Source organism: Manacus vitellinus, unplaced genomic scaffold (assembly GCF_001715985.3).
Source record: "Manacus vitellinus isolate BGI_N305 unplaced genomic scaffold, ASM171598v3 scaffold_47_pilon, whole genome shotgun sequence".
NCBI classification, from domain to species: Eukaryota; Metazoa; Chordata; class Aves; order Passeriformes; family Pipridae; genus Manacus; species Manacus vitellinus.
In genome coordinates, this window is record NW_021940585.1 from 3,621,826 (window position 1) to 3,634,189 (window position 12,364).

Here is a 12,364-nt window from a genome sequence, read left to right on the forward strand (position 1 = left end):
GCAGGAGTGGCCCTGGGGAGACACGGGAAGGGGAGTGGGACCTCGAAGCACAGAATAGGGCAGTGGTCGAGTTTTCCTCGCCCCAGCCGTGCTCTCCCATGGGTGCTCCATGGCCTGGGGGTTGGGAAGATGCTTCCCCTTAGGGAAAAAGAGCTTCCCCCCAAAATCGCAGCCCCGGGGGCACGTCCTGCTCCAGGCACGGGCAGGGTGTTGGTTCCTCCGCACCCCACCTGTCCCCCCGCCCGGGCGTTTGAGTGACTCATGAAGCTCCCGGGTGCTGAGCGTGGAGAAAAGGGCTATTTCCGTGCTCCCACTGCAATCCCTGCTCCTCCGGCTGCGCTGTCAGGCACCTCAGCACCCCCGCCGGCTCTATTCTTAGCAGCTAATAGCTGAAATAATTCCTTTTGTCTCAGCGCTCTTGGCTCCTTAGGTTTGGAACTGAGTAAAAACCTGCGGCTCGGGGGAGCCTGAGCTGCTCTTGGGACCTCTCCCAGCGCTGGGAAGAGCGGCCGGGGGTCCGGGGAGCGTTGCTGTTCCAACCAGGAATGCTGGACGACAACGACCAGAGCAGAGCTGCGGGCTGAGGATCCCAAACAACGTGAACCTGGCTCCGACACAGCTCTGCTTTGAAGCAGCTCCTGCGTTAATGTAGTGCCATCTCTTTGAAAAGGATCCCGGCTTTTCCAGCTGGAAGTTTCTTAGACTTCACAGGGTAAATTCCAGGATTCCAGTTTTTCAAAGGGAGGGCCAGGTTTTCACCTGCAGGCTCCCATTTCAGAGCCTGCTTTACTGCGTGGGCTGGCTTTGCAGTGAGAATGCAAACGCTTTATGCAAATATGACTCCCCAATGCCAACACATCCACGACAGCTCTTGGGAAACAAACCCACACCTCTGGCTTCGCAGGCTTTTGATCTCAGCACCAGCTGTTCCATCCAGTTCCCTTGAACCACCCCCCAGCCAGGACTCTGAACCCCCCACCCCGCTCCCTGTGCCGTGTCAGCCCTGCACACCCCAGCAGACGCACGGAATCAGCTTTAAAACTGTTTGAGAAGGGGTTTATTGCTATTTATCTGCCTGCAGCTCTTCCTCCTGCTGGTTGGGACCCCAGTGAGAGCAACAGTGTGTTCCAAGTGGAACAGGCTGCCCAGAGAAGCTGTGGCTGCCCCATTCCCTGGAGGTGTACCAGGCAGGTTGGCAGAGGGCTTGGAGCAACTTTGGTAGTGGAAGGTGTCCCTGCCCATGGCAGGGGGTGGGATGAGATGAGCTTTAAGGTCCCTTCCACCCCCAACCATTCTGGGATGCTGTGATTTTATGTGTATGCACTGGGCTGGCAGAGAAGAGGACTCACTGGCCACACCTCTGGAATTCACTAATTGAATTTGTCTGGAAAACAATAAACCTTTCAGAAAAAACCTAAATGTTTGTTGTGATTCTGTAACTTTTCTCTTGTAGTCACAGTAGGAAAAACATTGTAAAATACCCCTTCATGGACTCTGGTTGCTGCATTAGCAAATATTCCTATTTTGGAATTCTGAGTCTCCAGTTTCCTGGAAATCTGCACGTCCCGGTGGCTGTCAGGGTGGCACTAAAAGACCATGAACTGTCTGTTGTTCTCTATGCACACGTGAAAACAGAAGGAAGGCTTCAAACTTTAATTTCTGCTTTGCTTTAAAAACTGAAAGGAAGTGTCTCCTCGAAATAATTCCCTATCCATCTCCTCCCAAAGCCAGGCTGCTCCAGCAGCTCCTGTCTCACATGATGGTTATGTCTCACTAATTGACTGGGGGCCTTCTGGACAATAAGGACTATAATTAAGAGGCACAACTTGAATAAAATCTGGGAGCAAGGAACACCCAAACCTCCCTATCAGCTTTGACCCTGATTCCACATACAATGTGGGTCAAATTATTTAACCTTTATTTTACTCAGCCTTCCCATATGCAAAATTTTATTGATTCTAATAAGAAAACACGATAAACTTGCTGGTTTCCCTAAGCAACAACTAAAATTCCCTTATTCGTGGTCAATGCAGACAATTGTTTTGCTACAGCAAAGAGTTAATTGAAGGGGTTTTTTTAAGGATGATTTTTTATGACAACAGTCAAAAGAAAAATTTAAGAATTACCCACCCTCCGATTGGTGAGGTTTAGGGGAAACAGTCCTGGCAGATGGGCTACATGTTCCTGTTTCTGAAGGTATTCCCTGAATGGAGCTGGCTGGGAATTCTGTGCCGAGACAGATTTTTGTAGGAAACGGTCATTTCACTGAGGTGGTGAGTTGTTTGTAAGGCCGACAAATTAAAGGTCTTGAAAAAGAGCTCCCCCACATCAACACTTGAGAAACGGACTATTTTGCATTTTAAAGCAACTTTTAGGACTCGGGGTTGGTAAAGGGAAGGGACTTTTCCATTCCCCTGCCCACCTCTGCCCGATTCTTTGCTCCTTCCCTTTATCCCCAGCCGCTCCCCCGGGGCTGTGCCAAGCCATCCCTTCCGTGGGTGCCGAGGTCGGGGGGTTACAGATTTACAGCTGCCCAGACTTGCTACGTCTCGGGCAGGAATTTGTTTGGCATAATCGGGGCCTTTGGATTATTTATCTCAGCCTTTTAGTTAAACAGGAACATGCCCTGATTTTAACAATGTGTTTCCTGCAGTGGAGGAAGGTGTGGCCGATGGCATTTAAACCGAAAGCCGAGCCAAGGCTTCGCCAGCAGGAAGCTGGAAGTGCGGGCAGGACCACGAGGGTTTCCTTCATTGTTAAAAAAGACCAAGGGCCTTCCTCAGTGGATGGCCGAGGTTATTTTATCACCCACAAGAGCAGAGCAGCAGTGATGTGCACGAGGGGGAGATGCCTGGAATGTCAGCCTCCATATGTTATTGCTATTAAGGTCATTGCAGCGTGACGGCGGAGAATCGCACGGGACACGCCGGAGGACTGAGGATGAACCTTTAGGTCCAGTTTGGCACAGAAGCAGTGCAAGCCCACACTTCCTGTGCTCACTGAGGAATTGTTCCCTGATCCTTTCATGGTGCTGAGGAAAACTGTCAATGACAGCAGACTTTTGATGTCTGGGGGTTTCATCCTTCCCACTCTCCTCAAGATAAAATTTTCCCCCCCAACATCCAGCCTGAACTGCTCCACTTATAAGTTGTGAAATCTTGTTCCAGTGTCTACACTATAAAAAGTTTTTAAATTTTTTTAACCCATGGCCCAGCTGTGATCAGCTGTGAGCCCTCGTTTTGGAATGGATTCTTACACTGCCATTCACATGGAGATACTGATCTCTGCTTCCAACTTCCATTTACCAAGCTTGCTTTCTAGCCCAGGACTTTGTACCCTCATAGACAGTTCTTACAAAACCAAAGCTCTGTTTCCTGCTTTTAGACTTTGGAGGGGGAAAAAAAAAAAAAGGGCAAAAAGAACCCCAAAACCAGTATAAAATATGTACATGGGTTCCACTTAGAAGAGTAGCCTAAATTTCTACTATGGAATCATGGCCTCTATTTCTTTACAGAAAATGCCAAATTCTCACCAACAGCATCAGAACATGACTTTAATTGTTTTGGGCCTCATTACTCACTTCCAAGTGCTGAAGTTTTCCATTGTGCCAAGTCTTCTTAGTTACACACTTAGTTGTGCACAGGGCAGTGTGGCCTTGAGTCTTCTTGGGAGCCTGAGTGCCACCAGAAGGTACTTAACAGTCAGGTAAACCTAGAAACATTCCAGAGCTGGTGATTTTTAAATGAAAGCAAACCATAAAATGCATGCCACCTTTCCCCTGAAAGCAACTGAAAAGAGATAATTTGTAATAAACCAAAGCTTCATTTTACCTTCTTAATATACCACACGACTGACAAAACTGCTGTGAGCTAAAAGCACCAGTCAACTGTCCCATTCCTGAGGCTCCAGGTGCTTCATCTTGCTCATTCAGAGCTCCGTGGGGCTCGTGGCTCCAGCGAGGAGGTCCCCGTCTGCCTGCACAGAGCTGGAGCGGTGCAAACCAGGGGGGAAACGGGGAACGTGGAAAATCCGCCCTGACCCTGCACGTTGGAGCTTCTGAGATAACTCAGGGGTAACTGAAACCAGCACAGGCAGCTTCCCATGGCAGCAAACACTGGCCTACTTCAGCGAGGGTGACTCATTTCAGGAGCCGGGTGCTCTCGCCGTCGTTAACCGAAGGAGTTAATCCTCGCAGCTTTGGTCACAAAGTGTATGTGCAAGGCTTGAACTCCCATGGGCTCGATTGCATAAGAAACCATGTATTGTGGCATTTAGTTGATCATGCACTACTTCTTCTGGTCACATGGAGGCTTGATTTCCCCTTGCATCAGCTCCAACAGACTTTTTATATTTTTTTGTACTGGTGTCTGGCTGTTCGGTTCACCAGGGTCATCCCCTTCACCCCACAGCGGAGCCTGTGCTGCTCTCCCGGGTCCCTGGCTCGCAGGATCCCGTTCCATTTCCTGCAGAATCATATCTGAGAAACCAGGAGCTTGTAATTCTTCTCATTTGTGTCTGTGCGTAACAGGTGTCATTTTCAGTGTAGTACAGACAAATCCCAAAATAGCTCAGGCTCTTCAGACGCTGCAAAGGGAAAAAATAGTGGTTATTTCAGCTTTGGTTGTAGTGAAAAACCCAACGCTCGCAGCCGGCTCTGAAGTCGGAATTAAAATGGCAGATGTAGGTGTGGAACAGGGATCTCTCCCTGGATTCTGTGTTTTCCAATGGACTTGCTGCCTGGCTCTTTTGTGTGCACAGGCCGACACATGAACTCCCTCACACGGCGCTGCCTCTCCATTAGCTCCTTTGATTCCCAGGAGCTGTACCTACCGTGGATCCTCCTCCACACTTTTCCAGTTTTGAGGCTACAAACCGGGAGAGCTCTGCCCGCCCTGCCTGGCGCTGAGCCCGACCGGAGGCACCGGAGTTAATGTGAGGGATTTGGGGGGCAGAGGCAAGGAGAGAGTGCTCAGCTGCAAGATGTTTCTTGCCTGGCGACGCCTGCTGTGCTGAAATACAGAGCTGCCTGTGGACTGTCTTTGTCGGGGATTATTGGATTCTGGTGACTCCAGGAACGCAGTTATTAGTTCCCCTGCCTACGCCGAGCGTTTTGAATCTGTGTGTGTGATAACACTTATTAATGCCGCTCAGATTAAGAAGATCCTATAGCGTTATGGCACTTTCAGTACCTTATCTCACACCACGCATCTGCCCAGCAGCTGAACCACATTCAGATCAATGCCTTGTGGCCAGCAGAGCAGGGTCTTGTGGGGCCAGCAGTAGCCTCCTGCCCAGAAGACCTGTGTTTACTCACAGCAGCAGTTCCTTTTAAGCTGCCTTGTGCTTCGGGGTATCTGCCTGCTGAGGGTTTGCAGGACGTAGGCCTAAAATATTTTATTTTAGGAAGTCAAGTAATGGCTCCTGTCACCGAAACAGTTAATCAAAAAGCACTAACTCTCTACTGGAACGTGTGTGTGCGTGCGTGTGTGTGTGTGTGTTTTTGTTTTTTAGAGCCAAGAAGATTTGCTTTGGTTTTTTAAAGCAGAAACCACCACAAAGTTGGCTGTGGTTTCAGCTGCTCTCGCTCGAGATTTGTATTGCTGACTACCAATCCTAAAAGAGTTAACCTGGTAAGTATGACTCAGAAGCAGAGAAGGAGATGCGAGGCTGAGAGCCGTGGAGGCAGCACAGAAACAGAGGTGAGCAACAGAATAATTGCCAAAAAAAGGTGCAGAGTCCAGGAGCGACGCTCCCTCCGGTCTGCCTGGCCCTGGCACCGCTGGCACGGGCTCCCTGGAAAGCTGCAGTTCCGCTCTTATAACACAGGGAGCAGGCTGGAGAATTTAGAGCTGCGTCACAGAGCTCAGCGAGAGAGTGAGAGAGCAAGCTCCGTCGATAGGTCTACCAGCAACAGCCCTGCTGCAGCAAGAGGGGAGAGAGGCAGCAAGAGAGGCAGAGAGGGCTCCAGAAAGAGAAGTATCACCAACACCTCGGGCTGGGCTCCTGCCACCATCCACTGCCATTTAGACGTCGTACTCGGGCTCGGTTGGCGTAGGAGGCTTCGCCCATTGACGATGCTGGAGACCCGGCGCGCTTAATCCCGCGGGGAGGGAGAGTGGGCAGACACCGAAAGGGTTAACGGAAAGGAAATTTCTGGAACCTTCTCTTCTGCGGCGCTCCACAGCGAGCGGAGGGCTGAGGACTGCGCAGATGGTGCACGGGCACAGCTCTTCGGTCCGGTTCGCCTCTCTCACGTACGTACCCTTTGATCAGGATGGGGCTGGAGCTGCAGCCACGGATTTTATCTGTTTGCAGGGCGTCCCTCTCCCCCGGCGTCCCTAAGTTCGGGTCCCGAAGTGCCTGTGTTATTATTTTGGCTGGGTATGGTTGCTCTGTTCTGCGTCAGAGCTGTTTTCTCAATGGAACGATGGCACAGGTTGCACTAATGTCACTCCTGCCGGCATTGCTGTACTGCAGAGGAGGGTAGTAGTCGTGGGGGAGAGATGACAACTTTGCAAAGACTGCTGTTTGCCTGGTTTGTTTGGGCTTTTTATTCTCCCCCGTCTCCCTGAGGGCTGGCATGCTGGCGAGGGTTTGGTGGAGGGGTTAACGGGCGCCCTGCGATTCCGAGCTCGGAGGTTTGTCACTGCGTAGTTCGGAAAGTGGCAAACGGTGACGCAGTGATCATTGCAGGGCATGTCGTCCAGTTTTTAAAAGCACTGGGGGGGGACAGGTAGACGGTGCCTTCCAGACGCTTCCACACCAGCTGAAAGGGGTTAAAGATGAGTCGAGACGGGAAGCGAGCATTTAGGGATTAAATGTCATCATTTTGGCGTTGGAAAGTTGTTTACCTTGCTCTCTCGGTGTCTCCATGCTGGCAGGCGGCCAGCTCACATGTGATAGTCTTCCCTGTACTGCTGCATCATTAACTAAGTGCCGGAGCCGGCTCCCCATTGGCCGGGGAGGGCTCTGGGCCCGGAGCCGCCGCGCCATTGGCGGAGGAGGTGATGGCAGGTGAAAAGCCCTCCCGGATTGGCCGAGGGCTGGGTGTCAAACCCCGACGCTGATTTCACTTGCTTCAAAGTACCGGCAGCTGCCCGTGCCCTGCCTGCTCCCTGCCCACTGCCTGTCCCCTGCCCGCTGCCCACTCTGCCTGCTCCCTGCCCACCACTGCCTGCTCCTGCTTGCTCCCTGCCCACTGTCTGCTCCCTGCTTACTGTCCACTTTGCCTGTTCCCTGCCTGCTGCTCCCTGCTTACCCCCTACTCACTGCCCTCTGCCTACCGCTGCCTGCTGCCTGTCTGCTGCTCTCTGCCCACTACGCACTCCCTGCCCACTGCCCACCACTGCCTGCTCTCTGCTCCCTGCCTGCTCCCTGCCTGCCGCTCACTCCCTTCTCCCTGCCCACCACTCCCTGCCCGCTGCTCACTGCCCGCTCGCTGCCCACCTCATATCCCGGGATTCCAGGTGTCCCTCGGGCACAGGCAGACAGGAGCCGGTGACTCCTCGGGGCGGTGGGTGCCAGCCCTCACATCCAGGGGTGCTCCCTGAGGTGTCGTTCCGCCGTCCGGCCGCGACGATGACGTGTCAGAGCTGCAGCCCACGGCGGAGGGGAAAGCGCTGGGCTTCAGGGCTTTTCTCCTTGCCTTCTTCTCCCTTATACGGTGGTTGAGCGTTAGCAGGACTGTAATGGCTTGGGGCAGGAATTGCACCTGGAAATTATGTCGTGGGAACAGTTAAAGAAGCGAAAATGACTCTTGCCCAAACTCGGCTTTCGTTTGCACAAGGGTGAGTTTGCCACAGGCTCGGTAACATCAGGGAGAGCCGAGGACTGCCCTCAGTGATGGGTCTGTAAAGGTTTGCAAAGGAAATGACAGCGTTAGAAATCAAGGACCCAAGGACTGGGAAGGACTGGGTAAGGATGAACGGGAGACTGAGGGCAGAGAGCAGCTCCAGAGAGAGGATGAGGAAATAAAGGGGAGAACATTTTTCCTCTTAACCATTTACAACACTATTTTTTCACCTCTCTTCTTAAAGTGACCAGCAATGAAGATGGCAGCTCTGCCTGGAAGTGCTGAGGACACAACCAGCCTTGAGCTTGGTCCTTCTGGCCGAGGAAGTCTCCCGATTATGCAGTGGAGTGGTAACTTTGCTTTCTCATATGGCAGGGACCATTATTCCACAGCTTTTCATCATCCCGAGGCTTAAACAAGTTTAAGGATGTGATAGCATAAGCGTTTAATCTATATTACTCACTCGTTGACATCTCAAGCGTCAGGGCTGGTTGTTTAGCAACAACCGCTGGGCTCAGAACCGGCTCAGACACAGCGCGTCCGCCGTCTCCATCACTTCAGCTGTAGCCTGTCCCCTGCACGGTGCTCTGAGGGAAGGAGAGAAGGGCTCTACTTGCACCATACCCTCGCCCCGACCGAGTTTTGGGGGTTTGGTGGCGCAGGCCGCAGGCGCTGCGGTTTTCTCGTGGATTCCGCCCGTTTGCGCAGTTCCGCGGAGGGGAGGACGCCATTTCCAACGGCACTGCGGCGGTAGGAACGGGGAGGGAAGAACAGGACAGGCAGTACGTGCCACTCCCCACTTTTCTTCCCCTCTTTCCCATCACCACCTTTCTTCCTTCCCCTCCTCTTCTGCCAGATTCCATAGGGAATTTCAGACTCTTGCTGCAGTCGTCACAACCCCTCCTGACTCACTGAGCCTTCGCTGGCTGTAGCTGGCTCCCTTGGAGCATCCTTGCCTCCTGCAGCGCCAGATCCGCAGAGCAGGGGAACAACAGGAATAGCAGCGACGACGGTGGTCCCTGCAGCGAGACAGACAGGCATAAATACACACACATGCAGGAACAGTCCGAGGCAGCTGTGGAGGGAATTCTGTACAGCCGGGAGCTGGACTAAGCCCCGATTGCTTGGTTGCGTGGAAGACGGGTGGGTTGAGTCTCTTTTCCTGAGTGTCGGTTGCATGGACAACTCTTTGTGGTTTTCCCGTCACAGTTGTGGGGTGGAGGACCCCGTAATTTGTAAAGCTAGTGCTGCTTCATGACATTTCTCAGTGCTTTAAAGGAGGTGCCACTGGCAGCTGCTTCAGTGTTCAGTGCAGGGATGTATCTGATTTAATTCCCTTTGCCACCATCTTTTTGCCACAATTAGTTTAACTGAGACTGAACACAGGGAGGGTAAGGAGACACAGATAAACGAGGAGTTATTTCAATGTTAAACTTCAGCTGTAAATCTCATTACTCAGGAATTGAGGTTACTGTCAGCAGGTAAATCTGTGGGACTGGCAAGAAACAAGGCTAAGAAGGGGACATGGCATATTTCTGTAGGACAGCAGCGACTGTGTGCACAGGGGTGGCACTGTCACTGCGAGCTGTACGTGGCTTAACCGTTCCATAAGCATTTTCTGCATATTGCCTCAAAAGGACTTGGGAAAGCTGTGATTTCTTCCTCCCTCTGACACTTGTGCGTGTGCCATTGTGTAAGCTGATTCATTTTTCCCAGCCTGGCTTTCCTTGCTCTGGGCAGTGGGGTTTGCTCCGTGCCTCGGCCCTGGTGCAGCACTGACGCAGCGTTCGTTAACGCGCCGGCCCTCGCCGACAAAACACACGCGATTTTCTCGGGCGCTCTGACCCTTCCAAGGGCCGCAAAATTCGGGCGAGGAAGTTCAGGATTGCAAATGCTGACGATATAAACCTAAAAGCATCACCATCCTATTCTTTTCTAGAGGAGGAAGGCTCTGTGAGTGACGAGACAGCCACGATCTCCCCCTTGCACTTGTTTTGCCGATGGTCATGTTACATCTGTGACGCAGACGAATTTTGCTGTTGGTTCCTGCCTGTGCTTCAGGGAGTCGGGCTGATGAGGGCACAAGCTTGAATATGGTTAGAAACATTAATTTAGTATCGCTGTTACGGGTTCAAACCATACCTGAAGGGTCAGGGGTATTGGATCCACCTATTTCACAGCCCCAAATGGCGAAGGAATTCGGATGAACACAACAGCACCCCTGGCCATTTTGTAGCTCGCAGAGTAGACTCGGAGCCTGCAGCTCTGCTGCTGCTGCTGTTCATTTCCATGTTATACAAATACAGCGTTGGGCTCGGTGTCAGGAGCTTTCCTGATGCTGTGAGAAGCTTAAAGTCTACAAGCAAATGTTTTTCTTATTTGGGAAGATTAATTAAAATGACCAAATGCCAAGTATTCTACCCTCGCTCCTCTCACAAATCACATCCAGAAAATTCAGTGGTGCCGTGTATGTTTTTTAAAACTTAATCACGGGGTTTTCTTACAGTTTAATATGGGTGTGGCTGTGGGGGAGGGTAAGATTTAATTTGCTAAATATCTGTAATGCTGATGTTAATGGACAAGTACGTAGGCAAGAGATAGTTGTCCATATCCTCTATACATCTGCCTATAGATACAGATGGTCCCAAGCCCAGGTTGTGAAGATGCCCTCGTCACAAAAATGAGAAGGGACCACTCTGGCCCATTCTCACCCACCCAAACGTTTCAGTGCAAAGGCAGCAGCAGGAAAGGCCAAGTTGGAATCTCAATCTCACAAAATGGTTCCACCAGCACTCAGAGATGCCAGCGCCGTTTATACTGGCACGGCTCCGAGAGCGGCACGGCGAGCTGCCTGCTGCAAGGTCATTCCCCTGACTCATGGTCAGCAACCAGTTGGTTCAGGAACTCCCAATCCACTTTTCTTGCATCTGTGGCAGCGCTTGAATCCTGAACTTGAAGGGGAGGCTTGATAATTAGCATTACTGCAGTAGTGGACTACTGAGTCCAAAACTGTAGCTCAAAAAAAATCCCGTGTCTCTGAAGCATTTTAAAATCCATATCTGTAATTTGCTTCTTGTGCTAACTGCAGAAACTTTGCATTAGTTCCCTCATCCGCTTTTCCTCCAAGACTTCAAAAACTTTGCACTAGTTCCCTCATCCCCTTTTCCCCCAAGACTTCCTCTGGACTGCTGGGAATCAGCAGTGGCACGTGTTTAAGGAGATACATTCTGTTCCAGAAAAAAAAAAGTGTCTGTGTATATTTGCATTTCTGTGCTCGTTAGCAGGTGGACTCTGCAGGTTCTCTTAAGTTCCCCAGTGTCTGTCAAGCCAGTGGTGTCTCCCTGGTGCTTTCAGGTTCAGGTGTCTCAGCTCAGGAGCTGTCTTGTCCCCTCCCAGCTTTCCACATTTTTCTCCAGTGTTCCTATTTCTCCACTGTTTGTCACTCGTATTTTCAGTGGACTCAGGACAACATCAGCTGTGGATATGCTCAGGGCTGGCTCTACTTGTCTCAGCTTCACAGGCAGCAGTGGAGTGGTTAATGCCTCTGAGCAAAATAACTTATTCAGTCCCCAAAGTTCAATTTGGGGGCACGTTAGCTGGCTCCTTTTGAACAGAGGGACCAGAGCAGGCCAAGCAGGGACATGACCAGACCCTTCCTGCTCCCAGTGTTGTCAACCCACCTCCCCAAGCCCCCAGCCCTGGGCAGCCTCCTTACAATCAACTTTAGCCTTCTGCATCATTATTCCCTGGTTTCCAAAGGTAAAAACCTGGCTGCTAATCCTGATGCCAGTGACGACTCTGCGCCTACAGGGAGGCATATGTGATGGCTTGTCTGCTAAAAACTGAGCCAACACAGTGTGATTCAGCCCTCCAGCTTTCCAAGGAATAGAGCTATTTCTGAGTTGAGCACATCTCTTCAGCTCCCCACACAAACACTCATGGTGGTGGTGCACAGAAGTCCAGCAGCAGCCACAGGGTTTGGATTTGGCTGTAGAGCTCAAATGTTTCTTAAATATTCTCAAACATAACAGTGATATTTCAGTGACAGAGTGCTGGAAATCCTGGGAAGAGGTACAAACCAGCAGCTCAGGGGAGTCAGTTAGGGGTCTGGTCAATGCTTTTCTCTGGATGTTTTGCCAGGTCCTTTTACTGCAGATAGTGTTAAACTAAAGGCTTGTCTTCAAATACCTGGTTTAAAGGCAGGTTATACTTCAGTGAACATCTGGCAGTATTTGTCTCCTTATGCTCCTCACTGGGCATAGGACATTCTTTTGTTTCTTGAACGACACAAAAGAAAAATATGACTTCCCTTGACATTACCTAAAGGAGCTGGAATGGTGGCCTCAGGGGAACACCATGTTCCTGAACTGACTATACAAATCACAGCAATCATCTCCCCGTGACTGCTCTCAAGCCCTGCAATCAATACTTTATATTCTGAGGTGATGCTTAGGTACAGAAGTTTGGAATAGAAAATGGCTTTTCTGGTTTCAGCTCCTTAGGAGGATCATTTCTTTGAGTGTAGTTAGTTTTGCAATGTGCTGCTCAGTCAAGCTGTGTAAGGCTAAATTT

General features: G+C 51.0%; 2 long non-coding RNA genes across 2 annotated transcripts; one reads left to right on the forward strand and one right to left on the reverse strand.

Moving 5' to 3' along the window:
* Positions 1–4,477: 4,477 nt before the first annotated feature.
* LOC108640897 lies at positions 4,478–11,886 on the reverse strand. The gene is made up of 4 exons (XR_001921570.2): positions 8,256–11,886; positions 7,447–7,711; positions 5,990–6,766; positions 4,478–4,584 (listed from the first exon to the last, which is right to left on the reverse strand). It is a non-coding gene; the product is annotated as an uncharacterized LOC108640897 (long non-coding RNA).
* LOC108640898 lies at positions 5,827–10,737 on the forward strand. The gene is made up of 4 exons (XR_003916068.1): positions 5,827–6,254; positions 8,037–8,142; positions 8,649–8,935; positions 9,732–10,737. It is a non-coding gene; the product is annotated as an uncharacterized LOC108640898 (long non-coding RNA).
* Positions 11,887–12,364: the final 478 nt, after the last annotated feature.